We start from the raw sequence: 26,224 nt of genomic DNA on the forward strand, positions 1-26,224 counted from the left end.
CCTCCAGGACCTTGCACACTGAACCCTCCAGGTACACAGTCTTTCTCACTGACCCCGGTCAATACAACACGGACACCCGTCCGTTACCTGTGTCGGCCACACAGGTTCTTGGACGCCTCTTCTCCTCAGATGTATCCCACAATTTATCCACAGTCTCTTTTCTCTTGACCCCAGTCAGCATATCACATGGTTTTCAAGACCTCCACCCTCCTGGCTCAGCGATACCAGCACTACAACATGTGCTTTTGGAACCGTTGCCCTTAGCAACCGAGTTTTGCAGTCCTCGTCCGTTGCCCCTAGCAACAAGGCTACAACACTGCCCTTTGCATTCTCCACCAATTGTAAGGTAGCGCTTGTCATTAAGGTAGGGGATACTCGCTAGGCAGCCGATAACTCACTTCATTTGGTTTATTATGCTGCATAAACCATCAACAGCAACAGAAAGTTCATATCAGATCAGCCTAGTGTCCATGACAGAGCTCCACTCTCCTCATCCTGTGGTCACACAGGCTTTGCTATGTCCGGTACGCAGGTTCTCTAGCCTCACAGTAATTTCCCCTGTCCGGGTTACCTCATAGCTGCATCTCAACTCTCAGACACGTGCAGCAGTGATACACACGTGCACTCAGGAAGGCAGACACATCAGCCAGATGAGACCTTCCATACGGACCAATCGGGTCCAAGCATTCACTCATGTGACCTACCCTGGTCACCTTATATGGTCCATAGCCACGCCCACTGGATTACATGGCAATGACCTCATCAAAGGTCCTTCAACCATTCATATACATACTTTACTATGGGCGTTTTAGACACCTGCCCCTGGGTGGGTTTGTAGGTGATTGATACCACCCGTCTCACCAATCACCTGAAGGCTTCTCCCTAATACATTGGAACAAAACATCAGCTCTGCTGATCAGCACATAATCAAGCCTTCATCCCAAGGCCACCCACCTTGGGATACATAACGATCATTTAGGACCCTGCTCCTATTACCACTCTGGACATGGCTATCCACCCGTCCTGGGACACACACACAGCGCCCCCTAGCGGACACAGTGGTCACTACACCACTATATACAGAGGTTGGACAAAATAAGGGAAACACCTAACGTTTTGGCATCATAATCTTTGAACATGTTATAAACATGCAAACCGTGACATATGGTAATATTTTGTAGTTGATTATTTGTGTTATGTGATATGTGTATGTAAATTAACTGTTTGTTTTGCAGAATTGTAAGAACATTGATGAGAACCTGATACCAATGGCAGACCTCTCGGATTTTCAAAGACGCCAAATTGTTGGTGCTCGTATGGCAGGCGCTAGTGTAACAGAAAGTGCCCGAATGGTTGGCGTGTCAAGCGGTACTATCTCCAAAGTAATTACTGCGTTTGAAAGAGAAGGAAAAACGTCCGCAGCAAAGCACAGGTCCGGCCGAAAGTCGAAGTTGACTAAGAGAGACTGTCGGACTCTAAAGCGATTTGTGAGAGAGGATTGCAAGACCACAGCTCCAAAAATCACTGCTGAGCTCAATGAACACCTACAGAACCCAGTTTCCATGAAAACTGTTGATCGGGAGCTGCACAAATCTGGATTCCACGGAAGAGCTGCAATTAGAAAACCGCTGCTGTCAATGACAAATGTTTCCAAGCATTTAGAGTGGTGTAGAATCCTCCAGAATTGGTCCCTCGAGCAGTGGAAACGTGATATTCTCAGACAAATCATCATTTACCCTATTTCCGACCTCCAGCCGAGTGCACGTTTGGAGACAACCGAAAGAAGCATTCCATCCAGACAGCCTTCTCCCAACCGTAAAACATGGCAGAGGTTCTGTGATGTGGGGTGCTATTTCGTGGAGATCCGCTGGGCCAGTGATATCCCTTCATGGAAGAATTAACAGCCGCAATTATTTAGGCACTTTGGGTGACCAAGTGCATCCTATGGTTCAAGCACAGTTCCCGGAGGGGAACGCCATCTTTCAGGATGATAATGCACCAATTCATACAGCTAGAATCGTTAAAGCATGGCACAAGGAACATTGTAATGAAGTTGAGCATCTCATCTGGCCCCCACAATCCCCACACCTCAGCATTATTGAGCATTTATGGTCGATTTTAGAGATTCAAGTTAGACGTCGATTTCTGCCGCCATCGTCGCTCAATGAACTGGAGGGTGTTTTATCTGAAGAATGGGTTACAATTCCTTTGGAAACAATTCACACCTTGTATGAATCCATACCTCGGAGAATTGAGGCTGTAATCGCCACAAAAGGTGGACCTACACCATATTAAACTAACTTTTGTTGATGTTTCCAGGTGTTTCCATTATTTTGTCCAACCCCTGTAAATACAGTGGGGAAAAAAAGTATTTAGTCAGTCAGCAATAGTGCAAGTTCCACCACTTAAAAAGATGAGAGGCGTCTGTAATTTACATCATAGGTAGACCTCAACTATGGGAGACAAACTGAGAAAAAAAAATCCAGAAAATCACATTCTGTTTTTTTTTCATTTTATTTGCATATTATGGTGGAAAATAAGTATTTGGTCAGAAACAAAATTTCATCTCAATACTTTGTGATATATCCTTTGTTGGCAATGACAGAGGTCAAACGTTTTCTGTAAGTCTTCACAAGGTTGCCACACACTGTTGTTGGTATGTTGGCCCATTCCTCCATGCAGATCTCCTCTAGAGCAGTGATGTTTTTGGCTTTTCGCTTGGCAACACGGACTCCAACTCATAGTTGAGGTCTACCTATGATGTAAATTACAGACGCCTCTCATCTTTTTAAGTGGTGGAACTTGCACTATTGCTGACTGACTAAATACTTTTTTTCCCCACTGTATATATATATATATATATATATATATATATACACACACACACATATATATGTTCTCCCCGTGTTTGTGTGGGATTCCTCCAGGTTCACAGACATACTGATAGGGAATCTAGATTGTGAGCCCCAATGGGAACATTGATGATAATATATGTAAAGTGCTGTGGAATATGATGGCGCTATATAAGCAACACATAATAAATAAATACGTTTATAGACACATCCTATTCTCTGTACACATACTGTAGTTGAATGACTGAAAAGAAAAGTCCTGAAGAACATGATATGAGAGATATCTGAAGGAACAGAAGGGGAATGGATGGGCTACGAGCCACAGACATAGGCATGAGGATGAGCTGTGGAATGCAGATTGCTGATTATCGCACTCCATTGCATTCACATAAGTGCTTGTCAGTTCCTATGTAAAACAGCAGTAATGAGAAATCCATTCAGCTTCCTGATTTAACATTTAGGTCCTTGTAAATCAGGTGAAAATTGAGTGGTGGTTTCAGATAAAAGAGTTTTTTGTTATTTCTGACTGTCTACAACAAATATTTGTAGTCTCCAGCTCTTCTGTTGTTCTGCATTCAGCATTGGCTTTGAAGAGTAGCCATCATTTTAATTTTCACTCTATTATTCAATAATACGCATGAAAATAGACAACTTTGTAATATATATATATATATATATATATATATATACTGTATATATATATATATATATATATATATATGAGAAATCTGCTTCTTTTTCTCCTCTTGGATTCAGGGGTAAAATCTGTATATTCTGTATTTACTGTGGTTAATACAGACATTCCAATTACTGCTTGATTAAATGACAGTTGGTGCTCATGAAATTCTATGGAGCTGGGAGTTGGGAGGAGCTAGAGGAAGGCAAATATGTTTTGCTGCAAGTTTTACTGAAATAAGAGCTACACTGTCCCAATAATGTGAAAAATCTGTCTTCAATGAATACAGAACTTAAACAATGAACTATCAGGAGAATGATGAAGATTTCCTATTTCCACAAGTACTATTGATTTATGAATTAGAAATAAGATGATTGTTAGGGCTCATTCCCATTTGCAAGAAAAAAAACGGTCCATTTTCTGGATGAAAAAACGGACCAATTCTATACAATTGTCATGCGAGTGTTGTGCGAGTGTAATGCGATTTCAGTGTGATTTTTCAATATGACATGCGTATGTAATGCGATTTTAACATGAGGTTTTACATAGAGCAGTTTTCTCCATGTAAAAACTCATGTTAAAATACCACTGTAAACTAACACTGTACACTATGTTTAAAAAAAAAAACCTTCAAAACACACACACACAAATATATATATATATATGAGAAAGATAGCAGAATAGCCGTTAATTTATTTGTCGGCTTTTGTAAAATAATTGCAAAAGCCAACAGGATATGAAACATGGTTTGCATACAGTAAACCATTTTATTTCATTTAATTTTTTATATGTACATATATACACATAGAGTACATACATATATATATATATATATATATGTCAGTGACACACACATACTGTATACATATATATATATTATATCTAATATAATATATATACATAATATCATTGCTGGACTTTGCTTTGTCGTTGTTCATATATATACATAATATATATATTATATATATATATGTAACATATAATATATATGTGATATATATCTATAATATAACGGCCTAAGCGTCACTCTGTCTGAAGCCTTTATAGACTGCTCAAGTGCGACGCACCTGCGCAGTCTGGCTCCAGACAGAATGAGGCATCCAGTGGTAAAATGAGTGTGTATGGCTCCGGAGATGGCGGTATCGTACACACTGCATACCGCTATTTTCGGCGCCATACTTACATACTTACCTGACCGGGAGGAGCGTTGCCGCAGCGCTTCTCTTCGGCCAGAGACCGGGGCAGGAGTGCGACCGGAATCGCGCATGCGCATAGCGTGATCCAGGGCCATTTTACTGAAGACACATTTGCAGTGTGTCTTCAGCAATATGGCGCCGGAGAGCGCTATGGGCATGCGCGTACTTCGGCGCCAGACTCCTCCCCCGGCCTCCAGCAGAACGTGACAACGCTGGAGCATAGGAAAGAAGGGTGAGTATAAATTTTTTTTTTGTACGTGTGCAGTTTAATAGGGGTGAGGGGGACCATGCATACCACGAAAAGGGGGGTAAGGGGCCCATGCATACCACGAAAAGGGGGTCCGGACCGTGAGGAAGGCGGATTGGGCCGCCGAAGCGCGTGGTCCCATTTGCGTTTGTTTCTGCCATGCACTCTGGTTTCTGATCCTTGTGGGTCATTTTTTTTACCTTGTTGAAGAAATAAAGAAAAGCATCATTTTACTCCAACCCTGGTCTGCTGAGTTCTTGCTGGATTTCCTTTTTGTTCTCCTATTGAAGGATCTACTCCTAATCCAGTCCGTGCAGTTACTTGATTACCAGGTGGGAAAGACCCATGAGTCTCATTGCTGCAGCTGGACACTGACACACATACTCTGTCTCTGACACATATATATATATATATATATATATATATTATGTATTTTATATATGAAGTGTATGTATACTGTATATATATATATATATATATATATATATATATATAGCATAGTAAGATTGAACAAAAGCCGCTAATTCAATTGCCGGCTTCTGTAAAATCAATACAAAATCAAACATGAAATGACACATGGTTTATATACAGTAGACCATTTCATGTATTTTTTTATATGTCCCTGTCTAATAATTAGATTAGGGTTTGTGTGTAAAATTTGGGAAGACGGCAATTGAATTAACGGCTTTTGTTCAATCTTACTGTGCAATATAAATATATATATATATATATATATATATATATATATCTGTAAAAGATATAATATATACATATAAAATATATATTGTTAAAATATATATATATATATATATATAAATATATATATGTCAGTGACAAATGCAATTAGTATATTGTTGCTGTCTATAAATTAAAGGGGAAACCTACACCATTTTGTGCCTGGAAATAATTATTTATTTAGTAAATACATGCCCATCATTTAGAACAACACCATACTAATTGTATTTGGCATTAACATGTATATGTATATATATATATATATATATATATATATATATATATATCTTTTATATATATATAAATAATATTTTTAGTATATTTATATTATATATGATATGTATATATAAAATATTAATATATTAAATATATAATATATATATATATATATACAGTTAGGTCCATACATATTTGGACAGAGACATTTTTCTAATTTTGGTTCTAGACATTATCACAATGAATTTTAAACAAAACAATTCAGATGCAGTTGAAGTTCAGACTTTCAGCTTTCATTTGAGGGTATCCACATTAAAATTGGATGAAGGGTTTAGGAGTTTCAGCTCCTTAACATGTGCCACCCTGTTTTTAAAGGGACCAAAAGTAATTGGACAATTGACTCCAAGGCTATTTCAAGGACAGGTGTGGGCAATCCCTTCGTTATGTCATTCTCAATTAAGCAGATAAAAGGCCTGGAGTTGATTTGAGGTGTGGTGCTTGCATTTGGAAGGTTTTTCTGTGAAGGAAACATGTGGTCAAAGGAGCTCTCCATGCAGGTGAAACAAGCCATCCTTAAACTGCAAAAACAGAAAAAAACCATCCGAGAAATTGCTACAACATTAGGAGTGGCAAAATCTACAGTTTGGTACATCCTGAGAAAGAAAGAAAGCACTGGTGAACTCATCAATGCAAAAAGACCTGGGCGCCCACGGAAGACAACAGTGGTGGATGATCGCAGAATAGTCTCCATGGTGAAGAGAAACCCCTTCACAACGGCCAACCAACTGAACAACACTCTCCAGGAGGTACGCATATCAATATCCAAATCTACCATAAAGAGAAGACTGCATGAAAGTAATTACAGAGGGCTCACTGTTATATCCTGTGTGAGAAACGAAGGAGATATGAGAGTGACCTGAAGCAGTTAACTACAATTGAGCTGCGTTTATTGACTCTGGGTGAATACTATAAGGCGGAAATCATACCAAGGGGCTTACGAATGTGAGGCCGAATTTAATGATGCATTCTCCAGAATTTTGTGCAAGGGTCTGTAAGATTTCTTACAAAATTGAAACTAAAACTAAAAGGACGTATGTCGGACATTGATCGGAAGAATTTTTCTGAGAACGTTTCTTCACATGTTTCAAAGCTACGTGATGAACTTGAGGAAAATAAGCATAAAATGATGGCCTTAAAGTTGTTTTTAAGATTCATTCTCTGTCTTAATATGCAGTACATGTGTTAATTGATATTGATGGATTTTTTGAAAAGGTTATCCTTTTTAAAAAAAATTTCTTTTAAAAAATTTTTTCTCTATAAACCCTTATAGATCTCTCTTCTTGTATTGTACTCTGATATTTATTTGAGCCAATTTTGTTTTTTTAATAATGACTAAATGCTCTTTTTTATTTTTAAAAGTTGAATCCCTGGATAGAAACTCTTCCCAATGATTGTATATTGTATAAAGTATATGAGATAAATTTATCCTAAGGCCCGAGTTTTGCTGGTGACATCTGGCACCCAGTTTATATGGTGAATGTTTGCTGGCAGGTGCATTTAGCCCATAGTGCATAGTAGTGACACAGGGGGTTAATCCCCTCTGTGATTGCTGGCTGTGTGCTGGTACTCCGCCTGTCCTCTAGAGGGCATGTGGCGTAGTACTTGTGGCTTATGCACAGCCATTGGTTTGAATGTTTTCGGTATCCAGTTCATCACTTAATACGATCACTACAAGTGCTCCATTCCATTTAAGTATTGCGACTTATCTCTTTTGTGAACAAATGCTGTTTTTTCTTATGAAATACTGTGTGGGCATAGTTGCCAGCACTTGTAATGGTGGAGCAGGGTGTGGAAGTGCCTAGTGAGCGTGTGCATTGATATCATCGCTGACATCATTGTCAAGTGGCCAATCGGGAGTCTCTGATTACTGACATGCTCAGTAGTGCTCTGAGAATGCTGTTATGGTGGAACTACAACATGGGTCTGAGTGTTCCAGGTGATTTATAATAGTAACATAGTTATTAAGGTTGAAGGAAGACTTTAAGTCCATCTAGTTCAACCCATATCCTGTCCTAACCTGCCCTAACATGTTGATCCAGAGGAAGGCAAAAAAAACCCCATGTGGCAAACAGTAAGCTTCACATTGGGGAAAAAAATTCCTTCCCGACTCCACATACGGCAATCAGACTAGCTCCCTGGATCAACGCAATATTAAGGAAACTAGTGTATATACCCTGTAATATTATACTTTTCAAGAAAGGCATCCAGTCCCCTCTTAAATTTTAGTAGGGAATCACTCATTACAACATCATATGGCAGAGAGTTCCATAGTCTCACTGCTCTTACAGTAAAGAATCCGCGTCTGTGAGTATGCTTAAACCTTCTTTCCTCCAGATGTAGAGGATGCCCCCTTGTCCCCGTCACAGGTCTAAGAGTAAAAAGATAATGTTTATGCATTTTAAATATCACATAGGTGTTTCACATCTTTTAATCATTGTTAATCTAGCTGTATCAATGATTGTAGGTACGGTTGGATATAATTTTTTGCTCTCTAACATACACTTTATATATGTAAACACTATGATGGTCCTCATTTTTACTGCAATGTAATTTTCATACACTTTGATTATGATTTATATTTAACCCCTTCTTGACATCCGACGTACTATCCCGTCCACGGTACCCGGGCCCGTATGACCGTGGACGGGATAGTACGTCTACCGCGATCAGCGTCGCCCACGTGGTGAGCACCGCTGATCGCGGCCGGGTGTCAGCTGATTATCACAGCTGACACCCGGCACAATGTGTCAGGGGCGGTCACGGACCGCCCCCAACACGTTAACCCCTTGCACACCACGATCAAACATGATCGCGGTGTACCGGGGGTTAAAGGGAAGCATCGTCAGGGAGGGGGCTCCCTCCGTGCTTCCCTGAGCCCCCCACGGCAGCGCAATGTGCAGCGCTGCTGCGGGGGGCTCCTTTCCTCCAGGCCCCCGAATCCAAGATGGCGACGGGGGCCTGAGGAAGCTGGCTTCCTCAGTGCCTGCAAAGCGCAGGCATGAGGAAGCCTTTTGCAGTGCCTGTGTCAGATCGCTGATCTGTCACAGTGATCTGTGATGTGACAGATCAGCGATCTGTCACAGGACAGTGATGTCCCACCTGGGACTATTTAATAAAGTAAAAAAAAAAATAAAAAAAAGTGTTAAAATAATTAAAAAAAAAATCGCCAAATAAATTAGAAAAAAAAAAAAAAATATTCCCCCAATAAATCCATTTTTTGGAAATAAAAAAAAAAACCAATAAAAGTACACATATTAGGTATCGCCGCGTCCGTAATGACCCGCCCTATAAAACTGTCCCATTAGTTAACCCCTTTAGCGAACCCCTTAAAAAATAAAAATAAAAAACGAAGCAAAAAATAATGATTTATTATCATACCACCAAACAAAAAGTGTAATAACGCGCGATCAAAAAGACGCATATAAATATCCATGGTACCGCTGAAAACGTCATCTTGTCCCACAAAAAACGAGCTGCCATACAGCATCATCAGCGAAAAAATAAAAAAGTTATAGCTCGCAGAATAAAGCGATGCAAAAATAATTATTTTTTATATAAAATAGTTTTCATTGCATAAAACCGACAAAAACATAAAAAAACGACCTAAATGAGGTATCGCTGTAACCGTACTGACCCGAAGAATAAAACCGCTTTATCAATTTTACCGCACGCGGAACGGTGTAAACGCACCCCCCCAAAAGAAATTCATGAAACGCTGGTTTTTGTTCATTCTGCGTCCCAAAAATAGGAATAAAAAGCGATCAAAAAATGTCACGTGCCCGAAAATGGTACCGATAAAAATGACAACTCGTCCCGCAAAAAATAAGACCTCACATGACTCGGTGGGTCAAAATACGGAAAAATTATGGCTCTCAAAATGTGGTGATGCAAAAACTATTTTACAATAAAAAGCGTCTTTTAGCGTGCGACAGCCGCCAAACATAAAAACCGCCATAAATAGTAAATCAAACCCCCCGATATCACCCCCTTAGCTAGGGAAAAATAATAAAATTAAAAAAAAAGTATTTTTCTCCATTTTCTCGTTAGGGTAAGGCTGTGTGCACACGCTGCGGATTAGGTGCGGATTCATCCGCGTGGATTTTGTAAAATCCGCAGGTGAAACCGCAGGTCAAAAGACCTACGGTTTTACCTGCGGATTGCTCTGCGGTTTTGTCCTGCGGTTTTTCATCTCCTCAATAGAGGAGATGGCAAACCGCAGGAGAATCCGCAGAAAGAATTGACATGTCAATTCTTTCTGCGGATTGAAAACCGCAGATAATCCGCGCGGAAAATTCCGCACCGTCTGCACTGCGGTTTTTGATTCCCATAGGGAATCATGGTACTGTACACCGCAGCAGAAACTGCTGCGGGTCCGCAGCAGCCAAAACCGCTGCGGAACCGCAGCAAAATCCGCAGCGTGTGCACACAGCCTTAGGGTTAGGGCTAGGGTTAGGGGTGTGTTGGGGTTAGGGTTGGAGTTATAATTGGGGGTTTCCACTGTTTGGGCACATCAGGGGCTCTCCAAATGCAGCATGGCGTCTGATCTCAATTCCAGCCAATTCTGAGTTGAAAAATTCAAATGGTGCTCCTTCCCTTCCAAGCTCTGCCATGCGCCCAAACAGTGTTTTACCCCCACATGTAGGGTATCAGCCTACTCAGGACAAATTGCAAAACAATTTTTGGGGTCCAATTTCTCCTGTTACCCTTAGGAAAATAAAAAATTGGGGGCAAAAATATCATTTTTGTGGAAAAAAATGATTTTTTTATTTTCACGTCCGAGTGTTATAAACTTCTGTGAAGCACTTGGGGGTTCAAAGTGCTCACCACACATCTAGATAAGTTCCGTGGGGGGTCTAGTGTCCAAAATGGGGTCACTTGTGGGGAGTTTCAATAGTTTAGGTACATCAGGGGCTCTCCAAACGCACATGACACCCGCAGACCATTCCATCAAAGTCTGCATTCCAAAACGTCACTGCTTCCCTTCCGAGCCCCGACGTGTGTCCATACAGTAGTTTTCTCCCACATATGAGGTGTCAGCGTACTCAGGCCAAATTGGACAACAACCTTTGGGGGTCCAATTTCTCCTGTTACCCTTGGGAAAATGAAAAAATTGGGGACTAATTGATCATGTTTCTGGAAAAAATACGATTTTTTTATTTTCATGCCCTGGCATTATAAACTTCAGTGAAGCCCTTGGGGGTTCAAAGTGCTCACCTCACATCTAGATAAGTTCCTTAGTGGGTCTAGTTTTCAAAATGGGGTCATTTGTGGGGGGTTTCCACTGTTTAGGTACATTAGGGGCTCTCCAAAGGCAACATGACACCCGCAGACCATTCCATCAAAGTCTGCATTCCAAAACGTCACTACTTCCCTTCCGAGCCCCGACGTGTGCCCATACAGTAGTTTTCTCCCACATATGGGGTATCAGCATACTCAGGACAAATTGGACAACAACCTTTGGGGTCCAATTTCTCCTGTTACCCTTGGGAAAATAAAAAAATGGTGACTAAAAGATCATGTTTGTGGAAAAAATACGAATTATTTATTTTCACGCCCGGGCATTATAAACTTCTGTGAAGCACTGGGGGGTTCAAAGTGCTCACCACACATCTAGATAAGTTCCTTAGGGGGTCTAGTTTCCAAAATGGTGTCATTTGTGGGGGGTTTCCACTGTTTTGGTACATCAGGAGTTTTCCAAACGCGACATGGTGTCCGATCTCAATTCCAGCCAAAAACGTCAAATGGCGCTGCTTCCCTTCCGAGCTCTGCCATGCGCCCAAATAGTGGTTTACCCCCACATGTGGGGTATCAGCGTACTCAGAACAAATTGCACAATAACTTTTACGGTCCTGTTACCCTTGGAAAAATAAGAATTGAGGGTGAAAAGATCATTTTTGTGGAAAAAATATGATTTTTTAATTGTATGGCTTTATGTTATAAACTTCTGTGAAGCCCATGGGGGTTCAAAGTTCTCACCACACATCTAGATAAGTTCCTTAGGGGGTCTAGTTTCCAAAATGGTGTCATTTGTGGGGGATTTCCACTGTTTTGGTACATCAGGGGTTTTCCAAACGCGACATGGTGTCCGATCTCAATTCCAGCCAAAAACGTCAAATGGCGCTGCTTCCCTTCCGAGCTCTGCCATGCGCCCAAATAGTGGTTTACCCCCACATGTGGGGTATCAGCGTACTCAGGACAAATTGCACAATAACTTTTAGGGTCCTGTTACCCTTGGAAAAATAAGAATTAAGGGTGAAAAGATCATTTTTGTGGAAAAAATATGATTTTTTAATTGTATGGCTTTATGTTATAAACTTCTGTGAAGCCCATGGGGGTTCAAAGTTCTCACCACACATCTAGATAAGTTCCTTAGGGGGTCTAGTTTCCAAAATGGTGTCATTTGTGGGGGATTTCTACTGTTTTGGTACATCAGGGGTTTTCCAAACGCGACATGGTGTCCGATCTCAATTCCAGCCAAAAACGTCAAATGGCGCTGCTTCCCTTCCGAGCTCTGCCATGCGCCCAAATAGTGGTTTACCCCCACATGTGGGGTATCAGCGTACTCAGGACAAATTGCACAATAACTTTTAGGGTCCTGTTACCCTTGGAAAAATAAGAATTGAGGGTGAAAAGATCATTTTTGTGGAAAAAATATGATTTTTTAATTGTATGGCTTTATGTTATAAACTTCTGTGAAGCCCATGGGGGTTCAAAGTTCTCACCACATCTAGATAAGTTCCTTAGGGGGTCTAGTTTCCAAAATGGTGTCATTTGTGGGGGGTTTCCACTGTTTTGGTACATCAGGGGTTTTCCAAACGCGACATGGTGTCCGATCTCAATTCCAGCCAAAAATGTCAAATGGCACTGCTTCCCTTCCGAGCTCTGCCATGCGCCCAATAGTGGTTTACCCCATGTGGGGTATCAGCGTACTCAGGACAAATTGCACAATAACGTTTAGGGTCCTGTTACCCTTGGGAAAATAAAAATTGGGGTGAAAAGATCATTTTTGTGGAAAAAATATGATTTTTTAATTGTACCGCTGTACGTTATAAACTTCTGTAAAGCCCTTGTGGGTTCAAAGTTCTCACCACATATCTAGATAAGTTCCTTGGGGGGTCTAGTTTCGAAAATGGGGTCACTTGTAGGGGGTTTCCACTGTTTAGGTACATCAGGGACTCTCCAAACGTGACATGGCGTCCAATCTGAATTCCAGCCAATTTTGCATTGAAAAAGTCAAACGGCGCTCCTTCCATTCTGAGCTCTGCCATGCACCGAAACAGTGGTTCCCCCCCACATATCAGGTATCTGCGTACTCAGGACAAATTGCACAATAACTTTTGCAGTCAAATTTCTCCTGTTACCCTTGGTAAAATAAAAAAAATTGAACCTGAAGTATTTTTTTTATGAAAAAAAGTTATATGTTCATTTTTTTTTAAATATTCAAAAAAATTCCTGTGACGCACCTAAAGGGTTAATAAACTTCTTGAATGTGGTTTTGAGCACTTTAAGGGGTGCAGTTTTTAGAATGGTGTCACTTTTGGGTATTTTCTATCATATAGACCCCTCAAAGTGGCTTCAAATGTGATGTGGTCCTAAAAATAAAATGGTGTTGTAAAAATGAGAAATCGCTGGTCAACTTTTAACCCTTATAACTTCCTAACAAAAAAAAATGTTGGTTCCAAAATTGTGCTGATGTAAAGTAAACATGTGGGAAATGTTAGATATCAAGTTTTTTGTGTGCCGTATCTCTGTGATTTAAGGGCATAAAAATTCAAAGTTGGAAAATTGCGAAAATTTTCGCCAAATTTCCGTTTTTCTCACAAATAAACGCAAGTTATTTGAATGAAATTTTACCACTAACATGAAGTACAATATGTCACGAGAAAACAATGTCAGAATCACCGGGATCCATGGAAGCGTTCCAGAGTTATGACCTCATAAAGGTACAGTGGTCAGAATTGTAAAAATTGGCCCGGTCATGAACGTGCAAACCACCCTTGGGGGTGAAGGGGTTAATATATGCTAATTTTTCTCTATTGGTAAATTATAGAGATATGTATAAAAAGTGCACTATTCTATGGTAACACTGTGCTTGACAAAGACCGTGCTGTGAGGTCGAAACGTTGCACCACTTGGCACTGGATAAAGTCCACAATTTTCCCTTTAACTGGAGTGCTGCCTGGTTTTTTTTTCTATCTATCTAATATAAATACATATATATGTGTTGGTGTCACTGACATGTATATATCTGTGTATTCTATGTGTATATATCTATTCTTTTCTGAGCTGTGTGATGTTACTGTACATCGCATATGAATTGTCGGCTTTTCTCCTATCTACCTGTCTATCTAATATAAATACATTTATACATGTCAGTGACACACACACATATATATGTATTTATATTAGATAGATACATAGGCCGGCAATTCATATGCGGCTATAATCACACTGACAGCTCAAAAAAGAATAGATAGAATAGATGTATACACACAGAATACATAGTGAAGAATCTGCTGAGTTTTGGGGTGCCAGTTACTAGTAATTAAAAGGAACTACTGGATCTTTAAAAGGGGGTTTATTACAAACAAGGTATTTACAATGACATTCATACGGGAAGTCTAACTAAGAGGAAAGGGTACAATTAAAGGGAAGAGGTTACAGGAAGAGGGTAGTAGAAGCTGGGATGTGGGGAAGAGAGAGATATAAATCTGATCCTTACATATATATTAAACTAATACACATCCACACCCACATACAAGCCATGACTCCACCCTTGCTCCGGTATCCTTTGTAATAGAGTGTCCAATCATCTTGCCCTTGATGGCGTCCTTGGATTTAGGATAAAGTCCTGGTGTCAAAAGGCCTGAGGGCATTCAGTTTAGGCCAAGACTAGATGTCCATCTGAAGAACAATGGCTTGTACTTCACCTCCACATGGAATGTGTGCCCAAGATAAGATGTTCAATTGAGGAGTAATAGCTTAAGGTCCCGTCACACTAAAGGTCCCGTCACACTAAGCGACTTACCAGCGATCCCGACACCGATATCAAGGTGTCAGGATCCCTGGTGAGTTGCTATGTGATCGCTGGTGAGCTGTCACACAGACAGCTTCACCAGCGATCAGCACAGCGATGCCGAGCGCCCGGCATCGCTGGCCATCCCTGTAAAAAATAGAATCAAAATAAAAAATATAGTTATTCTCACCTTCCGACGTCCCGTTCAGCCATCCTGCCTCTCTCCACGCTCCGGTCCCAGTGATCCTTTGCGAGAATGACCGCGAGATGTCACAGTCTCGAGGGATAACAAAGTCTCGCGGTCATTCGTGCAAAGGATCACTGGGACCGGAGCGTGGAGAGAGGCAGGATGGCTGAACGGGATGTCGGAAGGTGAGAATAACTATATTTTTTAATTTTTTTTATTATTTTTTTACACCTGATCGCTGGTCTCCCGCCTGTCACACACAGCGATGCGTGCTGGCCAGCGGGAGACCCGCGACCAAAGAAATGTCCAGAGGTTTCTTCCAGCGATACCGGCAGGGGGGCCGCTCGCTGTCACACACAGCGATCTCGCTGGTGAGATCGCTGTTGCGTCACAAAAGTTGTGACTCAGCAGCAATCTCGCTACCGAGATCGCTTAGTGTGACGGGGCCTTTATACTCCCAACCACACAGGGGTTATGTATCCTCCAAGAGGTTGGAGACACAATGTCCATCTACAAAGTAGATTCCCTTTATTGAAATAACAAAGGACTTTTCAATCCTGGACATAATTGCCTTCCTGTGTAATCACATCTTAGATCTTATGGTCAGTCCCTTTGATGTAGGTTTTAGCTGTTATGTAGAGCTCAAAGAATGTTCATTGCCCTTATAATACATAAACTGTCCATGTTGGCTCCAACACATAGATATATACATGTCAGTGACAGACACATATCTGTGTATTCTATGTGTATATATCTATACTATCTATTCTGTTCTAACATGTCAGTCTGATTGTACAGTAGCCGGAGATGAATTGTCTGCTTTCTTCAAAGGACACCGGTGCTTATAATTCGGACAGCACTCGCATGGTGCGAGTGCGGTCAGATTTTTTTAGCGCACCCATTGACTTGCATTGGTGATTTTCACCTGAAAATCGCAGCATGCTGCAATTTTTTTTTCTCAGTCTGATTTCGGCTGAGAAAAAGATCGCAAATGAGATGTCACACATTGCTTAACATTGGTCAGAGTGCAATCCGATTTTCGCACCAGTATGAGCCCTTACTCTTAAATGTATGAACCAGAATAGAAAGTTTCCACCTGTTACAATATTGAAGTCTTCTTTTGTGAGGCTTTAGGGTCTTTCTCAGGCACCAGAGCCTAATCCCTATGCACCCACCATACCTTTGCTTTTTATTTGTGGTTGTGATCATTTATAACATATCTAGATGTATAGTCACTGAATGGGTTAGGTCATGCCATGTAATTAAAAATACAATCCTTAAAGGAAAATCCTTAATGCCCTTGCTAGTTTAATTTTTTGGATTTAAGTACAAAGTATAAAAATATCATACTTTTTTATTTTTGTTAGATATCAGCTTTTTTTCTTCTGTCCCATCTGTATTGATATCATTTGTAGGTAAAAAAAAAAGTGGTACTGCACTAAACAAGGCTAAACATCAGTGTGTTGGGGTGAATATTGAGAATCCCTACTGCTCCCCCCTCATAAATTTGTTCTTACCTTTGGTTTTTGAGTGCAGAACCAGTCTGGTCTAAAGCCAAAGATCCAGATATGATAGCAGTAAATTTGGGGTGACAGCTGCCATGCTACAACCAATCAATCATACTCCACTGGGACGACATTTCACCAAATTGTCCATGTTGGACTGGACACATGATATAATAGTGGCTGCAGAGTGGAAAAAATGTTTTTCTTGCTTTGCTTTTATTGCTGTGTTGCAGAGTTATTAGCAAGTAAAGTACCGTATTTTTCAGATTATAAGACGCACTGGATTATAAGACTTACCCCAAATTTTGAGGAGAAAAATAAGAAAAAATCCTTATTTTAATAAAATGGTGGTATCTTTTATAATCCATGCATCTTATTGCTTACTGTTGGTGGTGGCTGCAGTGGACCAGTGTCGCTGCTGGAGGATGCAAGAGTGGCACGTTGCTGCAGGCTGGGAAGACAAGCTGTTCCGATGTGCGCCGCTGGGGTGAAAATGGCTGCGGTGCTCTGTAGTGCGGGGGGGCTCCGCCAGCATTTTGTGAAGGCCCGGAGCCCCCGCAAAATGGCCGCCGGGGTGGCACATGCTCAGATTGAGATCTCGGCAATGAGATCTCAGGTGCCGAATTCTCAATCTGAGCATGCATCGTCCCAGCGGCCATTTTCCTGGAGGCCATTGCATCTCAGTAATGGAAGTACAGGGGGCACCGGGAAAATGGTCGCCGGGGGTGGCGCATGCTCAGATTGATATTTCGGCAACAAGATCTCGAGTTCCGAGATCTCTGGACGAGATCTCATTGCCGAGATCTCAATCTGAGAATGCACCGCCCTCGGCAGCCATTTTCCCGGAGGCCACCGCATTGCTGTAATGGATATATGGGGGGCTCCGGGCTTTCACAATATGCCAGCGGAGCACCCCCACACCACAGAGCACCGCAACGGTCCACATCGGAACACCCCCTCAACCCAGCCTGCGGTCTGCAGCAACGCTCCACTATTTCCTCCTCCAGCGGCCACCCTGGGACCCTGCTCCACCGTGGCTGGTAAGGTATATCTGCATTATAAGATGCACCCCCACTCCCCCCCAAATTTGAGAGAAAAAGTGCGTCTTATATTCCAAAAAATACGGTAGTTGGCATCTAATGTGTTAACCATTAAAGAGGTAGTCCGGCCTTAGGCTACAAGTCTTCAGTTAGGGTAGTTTCACATTTGCGTTTAAGGCCGCAGCGACGGCCTGCGCACGGCCGCCGCTAAGCCTCTCCCCCTGCCGCGCCTCCTCCGGTAGCCCTGCCTATGGGCGCATGACGCTGCATGCGTCCTGCGTCCCCTATCTTTAGCACTGGGGACACAGGCCGTGCGCAGGTATGCGTTTGGCGGCGCATGCGTCCTTTTGACGCTGCGCCGACCGCACCAAATTGCAACAGGTTGTGTTTGGCGCTAGTCAGCGCAGCATCAAAAGGATGCATGCGCCGCCAAACGCATACCTGCGCACGGCCTGCGTCCCCAGTGCTAAAGATAGGGGACGCAGGACGCATGCAGCGTCATGCGCCCGTAGGCGGAGCTACCAGAGGAGGCGTGGCAGGGGAGGGGCTTAGCGGCGGCCGTGCGCAGGCCGTCGCTGCGGCCTTAAACGCATATGTGAAACTACCCCTACTCCATGTGACTGCAGACTTGTGAATCCTGACAGCACACGCACTGCGCACTGTTAGGATTTTCCAGTGCTGGCAGCTGTGAGCGCGTCACTGCAAGTATGTGATTTGCATACACACAGTCACATGCCGACTAGAGGTTCGTGGCCTCGCTCAATTCAAGTGTATTGCGTTCGGCGCAGGTTGCCGCACCATCAAAACAACACATGTGGAGGCATCCGCATACATCGGCATGGCCTGCATACCCAATGCTAAAGATAGGGTACGCAGGCCGCATGCCAACGTAGGCGGAGCTGCACGGAGGAAGTCCGCATCCCTCCGCAGCTCCTCCATACGCTAGTGTGAAATTAGCCTTATTAAGTTATTTTTATGAAATTTGTCATATGTCATCTATCCTTTGCTAGGTTTTTATATGAGAGATGTCAAACCGTCCATATCTGTGGATCCTCGATGCATCTGGTCTGGTCTTCTGTTTCTTTGCTCTAACCTAGGAAACTATGTGATCATGTACATCTTTTAATGTCGATGTATGAAAGCTGTTTGCCCACTGTCGGTACACGGACACCAGAAAAGGGCACACAGTTGGCAATATGGATTAAAATTGGATGAAAATCGTCTGAGTTTTCTGGATGAAACATGGACAATTTTTCGTGCGCTCAACTGAACTCAGCCTTATGAGAAAAAAAAATTGATTTTGTAAAAAAAAAAAAAAAAATGTCTAAACGTTGATCACTTACTGGCAAAGTTCACGCTATGTAGACATCAGGAGACAATGTAACGTCTTACAGCTCAGGAATCTAACCCGAGACCTTAGATGTGAATGCCGAGCTGTGCTCGGTGGCAATCTGTGACCGTCACAAAATAATTAGATCCTTAATGTTACTTTTATTGTGAGTATGCCAGGGTTTTATGCAAATGGATCCGGTATAATTTATATGCAAATTCACAGGAGTTCGAGCAAAATCAAAGCACACTTTTAATTTCTTGTTTTAAACATAAAAGCCTTTTCAGAGAATCTCCAGGATATTCAAAATAAAATCCGCATGTGAAAATTCAGAACAATGGGAAGAGATAGCAAAATGTATATAAAGGCAGCAGATTTCTTTTCTTATAATGATAATAATTTTTTAATAAGCTATTAAATATTAAAAGTATTAAAAGTTAACCATTTCTACAATATTGCATTTGCCCTAAACCTTTGGTTCTTTTGAAATTCTACAACAAAGGACTCATCAAACGATTATGTTTCCGGTCTGATGAACGATATTTTTCTACTTATCGAATCTGCATGTGACAAAAATGGCAGCGAGCTCTAGTTTGTTCCATATATCGGATGAGGCTCACCCATTCAAGTCTATCTGACGGCATACAGAACCATTGAGTAGGATCGGATTAGTACGGATACATTGCATTTCTGTAACATAGGAAACTGTAAGTGGTCGTGGAAATTATTACGGTAATAGCGGCTGCTGTAAAAACGGATGAGAAAAAATCATTTCATTTTTCTGGATGAAACTGTGACCCAAACCTTAGAGCTCATTCATACGTCACTTGTTCACACATGAGCGCTATCCGTTTTTTCAGCTATGATAGACTATGGGAATATTCACATTTGTGATTTTTCACTGGCCAATTGGTCTGTGAAAATTCGAGGAGACATGTCAGATATTTAAGCATTGGATCAAATTCAGCCATGAAAGTCTATGAGCCGGTGAAAAAAATTGGACAGCAATCAGATGCTTCCTTCTTTGCGCCGTCCGTTTTTCACTAACAGATGGATAGAAAGTTGAGAAACTTTGTTTTTTTTTCTCATCAGTGAAAAAAAACTGATTAAGGCCACTTTCACATTTGCGTTTAAGGCCGCAGCGATGGCCTGCGCAGGCCGCCGCTAAGCCCCTCCCCCTGCAGCACCTCCTCCGGTAGCTCCGCCTACCGGCGCATGACACTGCATGCGTCCTGCGTCCCCTATCTTTAGCACTGGGGACGCAGGCCGTGCGCAGTATGCGTTTGGCGGCGCATGCGTCCTTTTGACGGTGCGTCGACCAGCACCAAACGCAACCTGTAGCAATTTGGTTGCGCTCGGCGCACCGTCAAAAGGACGCATGCGCTGCCAAACACATACTGTGCACAGCCTGCGTCCCCAGTGCTAAAGATAGGGGACGCAGGACGCATGCAGCGTCATGCGCCGGTAGGCGGAGCTACCAGAGGCGCGGCAGGGGGCGGGGCTTAGCGGCCTTAAACGCAAATGTGAAAGTGGCCTAAGCTCTGACCAAACTCCAATGAAAATCTGATGACACTGATGAAACTCTGATGAAACTTGGTCTATTTTTCTTTTAAGAAAAAAAAACTCCTCTGAATGAGACGTTAAAGTAGCAGTCCAGAGTTTGTTTTAATTTTACTTCTGGAGAGGTGCTACTAATGTAAGGACTCTACTCTCATGCTTACCTGCCGCCATCTTCCCCTTCTATTGCCGCCGTTCCCATTGTTCTCCACAAGAACAGGTTTTGCTGCAGGGAAAAAAAATGCAGCAAAAACGCCCCATGTGAGCATACAGTATCCTAAGAGTGGGGAAGGGACCTTACAGTAGAAGCAACACTCCAGTGCTGAAAAAAACGCCACCGGAGTGGTGCTTTATGCATTTGCTGCAGAAATTCTGCACCATTTCTTGGCAGGAAAAAACCACAGCATAAAATATGTGCATTTTTGACGTTTTTTTGCTGCTTTTTTAAAATGCATTTTTGCTACAGATTTTTCCTCACTCTTAAGAATGGGTGAAATCTGCCGCAAAAACGCTGAAGGACTTGCTCGCACAAGCATATAAATCAGACGAGTGCAATACGATCTCAGACCATTTCACCCGACCCAATGTCATACAATGGGGCAGAGCAGATCTGGGATTTTTTTCTTTTTCACATGCCAAATCGTCATGAGTAAAAATAAAAAATCACAGCATGCTGCGAGTGCATCAGAGACTTGGCTAACATGAATCTGCTAAAGTCTGTGGGTATGTGTGAAGCATCAGACTGCACTCTGATGTCATCCAAGTGCAGTCCAATTACCATGGACGCTGCCGTTGGAGAGATTAATTTCTCTGTCTCCTCCGATTCTGACGTTTGAGAGGATCGGAGCACAGAGCACTGACGCTCTGCAAGGAAAAAAAGAAGCACCTTGTGCATGAGACTTTAGGAATCTCATTCACTTTGCTGGTACAAGGAAATTCTTCAGGTTTTGTGACAAAACTGCACAGAAAAAAAAAAAGGCAACAGAAACGCAACATGTGCAACAGATCCCCATAGTTTTTGCAACAGCAGTGGAGCCGCGAGCCGGAGAAAGGTTCCTTTTTGGTAGATTTACAAAACTGAAATCATACTTAATGAGCAAAAAAGAAAAAATAATGAGCAACAATAAATAACAGTATCATGCCTTAGACGTATAACTGAATTTTAGTGCAGGCATCTGGGAGATCACAGGGCAGTGAACCAGGTTTTACGTACAGAACTTGACTCAGTTTGTAGTTTGATAGATTACTCAGAATTTGGGGTTACAAGAGAGGAGGTAGTAATAGTAATGGCACATATATGGCGTGCTGATATGGGCATATTAACATAGGAATCTGCATTTCAATTAAACTCGTATTGCTGCGACTACAGGGTTAAATCCAGCTTGCCTTATACTGAGGGCTTATCACAATGCAGCAGATATACACTCACTGGCCACTTTATTAGGTACACCATGCTAGTAACGGGTTGGACCCCCTTTTGCCTTCAGAACTGCCTCAATTCTTCGTGGCAGAGATTCAACAAGGTGCTGGAAGCATTCCTCAGAGATGTTGGACCATATTGACATGATGGCATCACACAGTTGGCGCAGATTTGTCGGCTGCACATCCCTGATGCGAATCTCCCGTTCCACCACATCCCAAAGATGCTCTATTGGATTGAGATCTGGTGACTGAGGAGGCCATTTGAGTACAGTGAACTCATTGTCATGTTCAAGAAACCAATCTGAGATGATTCGAGCTTTATGACATGGCGCATTATCCTGCTGAAAGTAGCCATCAGATGTTGGGTACATTGTGGTCATAAAGGGATGGACATGGTCAGCAACAATACTCAGGTAGGCTGTGGCGTTGCAACGATGCTCAATTGGTACCAAGGGGCCCAAAGAGTGCCAAGAAAAAATTCCCCACACCATGACACCACCACCACCAGCCTGAACCGTTGATACAAGGCAGGATGGATCCATGCTTTCATGTTGTTTACGCCAAATTCTGACCCTACCATCCGAATGTCGCAGCAGAAATCGAGACTCATCAGACCAGGCAACGTTTTTCCAATCTTCTACTGTCCAATTTCGATGAGCTTGTGCAAATTGTAGCCTCAGTTTCCTGTTCTTAGCTGAGAGGAGTGGTACCCAGTGTGGTCTTCTGCTGCTGTAGCCCATCTGCCTCAAAGTTCGACGCACTGTGCGTTCAGAGATGCTCTTCTGCCTACCTTGGTTGTAACGGGTGGCAATTTGAGTCACTGTTGCCTTTCTATCAGCTCGAACCAGTCTGCCCATTCTCCTCTGACCTCTGGCATCAACATGGCATTTCCGGCCACAGAACTGCCGCTCACTGGATTTTTTTTCTTTTTCGGACCATTCTCTGTAAACCCTAGAGATGGTTGTGCGTGAAAATCCCAGTAGATCAGCAGTTTCTGAAATACTCAGACCAGCCCTTCTGGCACCAACAATCATGCCACGTTCAAAGGCACTCAAATCACCTTTCTTCCCCATACTGATGCTCGGTTTGAACTGCAGGAGATTGTCTTGACCATGTCTACATGCCTAAATGCACTGAGTTGCCGCCATGTGATTGGCTGATTAGAAATTAAGTCTTAACACACAGTTGGACAGGTGTACCTAATAAAGTGGCCAGTGAGTGTATATTGACAGTTTTGCAGCAAGTGCCAATTATAATAGTTACTACACTTTCCACGACATTTCTTGACAGCTTCAGAATATTATTGCACCACATAGTACATGTCGGCAAGCACAACTCTAAAAAAGCAAATATCTTCTACCGAAGTCATTGATAACTACAAAGGTTAGCCTCGGACCTAATCACTGTACGCCGAGGCTTCTCGTCCATTGTATAAATGGATTTTATTCTGTGCGGCGGAGACTGTATGGAAAACAAAGCAGTACATCATTCCAGAAGCAATGCCATCACTACACTGGCATTTAGATCATCCAAATACCTGTTCTGTCTTTTAAGAAGCCAAGGATGACTAATACCAAGAGATTTAAACTTTTTTTTTCTGGTTTCAGATTTTCTTTGTCGCACACCCATAGCGCCTACATGGAGAGGTGTAAAACGGTGTGGTTGTCTGTGCACACTAATGTTACAGTAAACTGGGGGCGGACATACCTCCTGAGCAGTGATGTGTGAGCGTGCTGGGATAAGGTGTTATCCGAGCACGCTAGTGACCCAAACAAGCACAAAAAAAATGCTCGGGTTGCCGCGGCTGCATGGCTTACGGCTGCTCGAACGCCACAACACATGTAGGGATGACCGGTGTGTTAGGCAATCCTTACATGTGTTGTGGCTGTCGGAGAGCCACTAGTGATGAGCGAGTATACTCATTGCTCGGGTTTTCCTGAGCATGCTCGGGTGTCCTCCGGGTATTTTGGCGTGCTCGGAGATTTAGTTTTCGTCGTCTCAGCTGCATGATTTGTGGCTGCTAGACAGCCTGAATACATGTGTGGATGCCTGTTTGTTAGGGAATCCCCACATGTATTCAGCCTGTCTACAAGTCGCAAATCATGCAGCTGAGACGACGAAAACTAAATCTCCGAGCACGCCAAAATACTCGGAGGACACCCGAGCATGCTCGGGAAAACCCGAGCAACGAGTATACTCACTCATCACTCAGGCTCTGCGCCCACGTAGCGTTTTTTAAGCGTTTCTGCAGCGCTTTTAGACAAGCGATTCTGCTGCAGAAACGCTTAAGAAAAGCATCCAATTGATTTTTAATGAAAAACGCACATGTTGTGCCAATGATGCGTTTTTAACCGCTGCGGAAACGCTTAGTGATTAAAAACGCAGCATGTTCATTAATTTTGCGGAATTGCACACGATTCCACATACCATCAATTATATGGGCAAAATCGCTTAGGAAAACGCATGCAAAAACACTTGACAAACGCTTACAAAAGCGCATCAGAAAACGCATGCGTTTTCCCGGGAGCAGGGTGTGCGATTCTGCTCAGGTTTATTCTGCATGAGAATCTCTACGTGGGCACATAGCCTCAAGCATTTGTTTCAAACTCGTCTAGGACACGAGCATGCTCAGATGACTCCTTATCCCAGCACGCTCACTCATCACTGCTCCTGAACAGATGGTTCAGGAACATGGGACCCAGAAGAGACTAAGAGCCCATTCACACGTCCAACTTTTTCCACATATATGAAAATCGAGTTGATTATTCTATCACACTTTGATAAGAGTGTGGTCCAAGTAACATCTGTATTCCTCTTAGGCTATGTGCCCACATATACAGAAAATTTCTGTATGAAAACCGGACTCCTTCCCAGAAAACGCGTGTTTTTTGCGCAAAAACCATGCGGTTTTTATGCTTTTTTTTCCCGCGTGTCCCCAGTCTCATAGAAAATAGCTAAAAACGCAGACTTTCCCACAAAATTAATGAGCATGCTGCGTTTTTTACCGTGATGCGTTTTTTTCGCAGAAAAAAACACATCAATATGCACAAAAAGTGCAAAATGTATTAAAATGAATAGGATGCTTCTTTTAAGTGATTTTTAAGCGTTTTGGCAAAAACGCTTAAAAACGTGAAAAAAACGCTTACGTGGGCACACAGCCTTAAGGAGAAATTTTTAAAAAAAAATTATATCTTCCCCATTCTGACAGTCCATGAAAATCAGACCACATCCAATATTTTCACTGACCCATTGACTTGCATTGTTGATTTTTATCCAACTCTCAGATCAAAATTAGACATATCTCGGCAATTTTCTGCGGACCTCTTAAGGTACTGTCACACTTAGCGATGTACCAGCGATCCCGACCAGCGATATGACGCGGTTAGGATCGCTGGTACATCGCTAAGTGGTCGCTAGTGAGCTGCTACACAGGCAGATCTCACCAGCGACATCGCTGGGGACGGGGGTCGCTACTTACCTGTCACACTAGGCGATCCTGCGTCCTCCCGCCCGGCTCCACGCTCGTCTCTCCACAGGAAGCGCCGCAGGAAGCTGACGACGAGAAACAGTCCTGGACGTTCTCGCGCGATCAGCGATAACCAGCGGGGGAGCGGTCGGAGGTAAGTATCAGACACAGCGATATCGCTAGCAATATCGCTATAACGTCACAAGTTATAGTGATATTGCTAGTGATATCGCTTAGTGTGACAGTAACTTTAGTCCATCAAACATTATGGACATGTGAATGGCCCCATAGACTGTCACAGGTATGGGTGCTATAAAGGGGCTGCACTAATTTAGTGCTGCTTCCTCTTAAACTAAACACTTGTGCTCCTGATTCCTGACCTCCTGGGCTGTGCAGAAAACTGCACCTAGCCCCATTTACTTGAATGACATTGCAATGCAGAAATACTGTTGTGCAGATGAAAAACTCTGAAGGGGACACAGCGTTGAAGCCAGTGGCGGATTATAATGAGGTCAATTTGGGCAGTTGCCCCGGGCCCAGTGGGGTTAAGGGGCCCACAGCCCAGGCCAGTAAATTGCCCCATTATAATCCGCCACCGCGCAGGGCCGGATTAAAGGCAGGGCAGGCGGGGCTTCAGCCCCGGGGCCCCCACCACAAGAGCTTCTAAGGGGGCCCCCACCACATTCCTGCTGGCTGCTGCAATGGCACTCCATCTTCTC

At 42.8% G+C, this 26,224-nt stretch overlaps 1 protein-coding gene across 2 annotated transcripts in view; it reads left to right on the forward strand.

Annotated features, from left to right (window-relative positions):
- GRAP2 (GRB2 related adaptor protein 2) overlaps positions 1-26,224 on the forward strand; it is a 311,259-nt gene that overhangs the window by 21,426 nt on the left and 263,609 nt on the right. The gene's annotated exons all lie outside the window — the stretch shown is intronic.

Source organism: Dendrobates tinctorius, unplaced genomic scaffold (genome assembly GCF_039654945.1).
Source record: "Dendrobates tinctorius isolate UK_male_01 unplaced genomic scaffold, ASM3965494v1 ptg000159l, whole genome shotgun sequence".
Taxonomy (NCBI): Eukaryota; Metazoa; Chordata; class Amphibia; order Anura; family Dendrobatidae; genus Dendrobates; species Dendrobates tinctorius.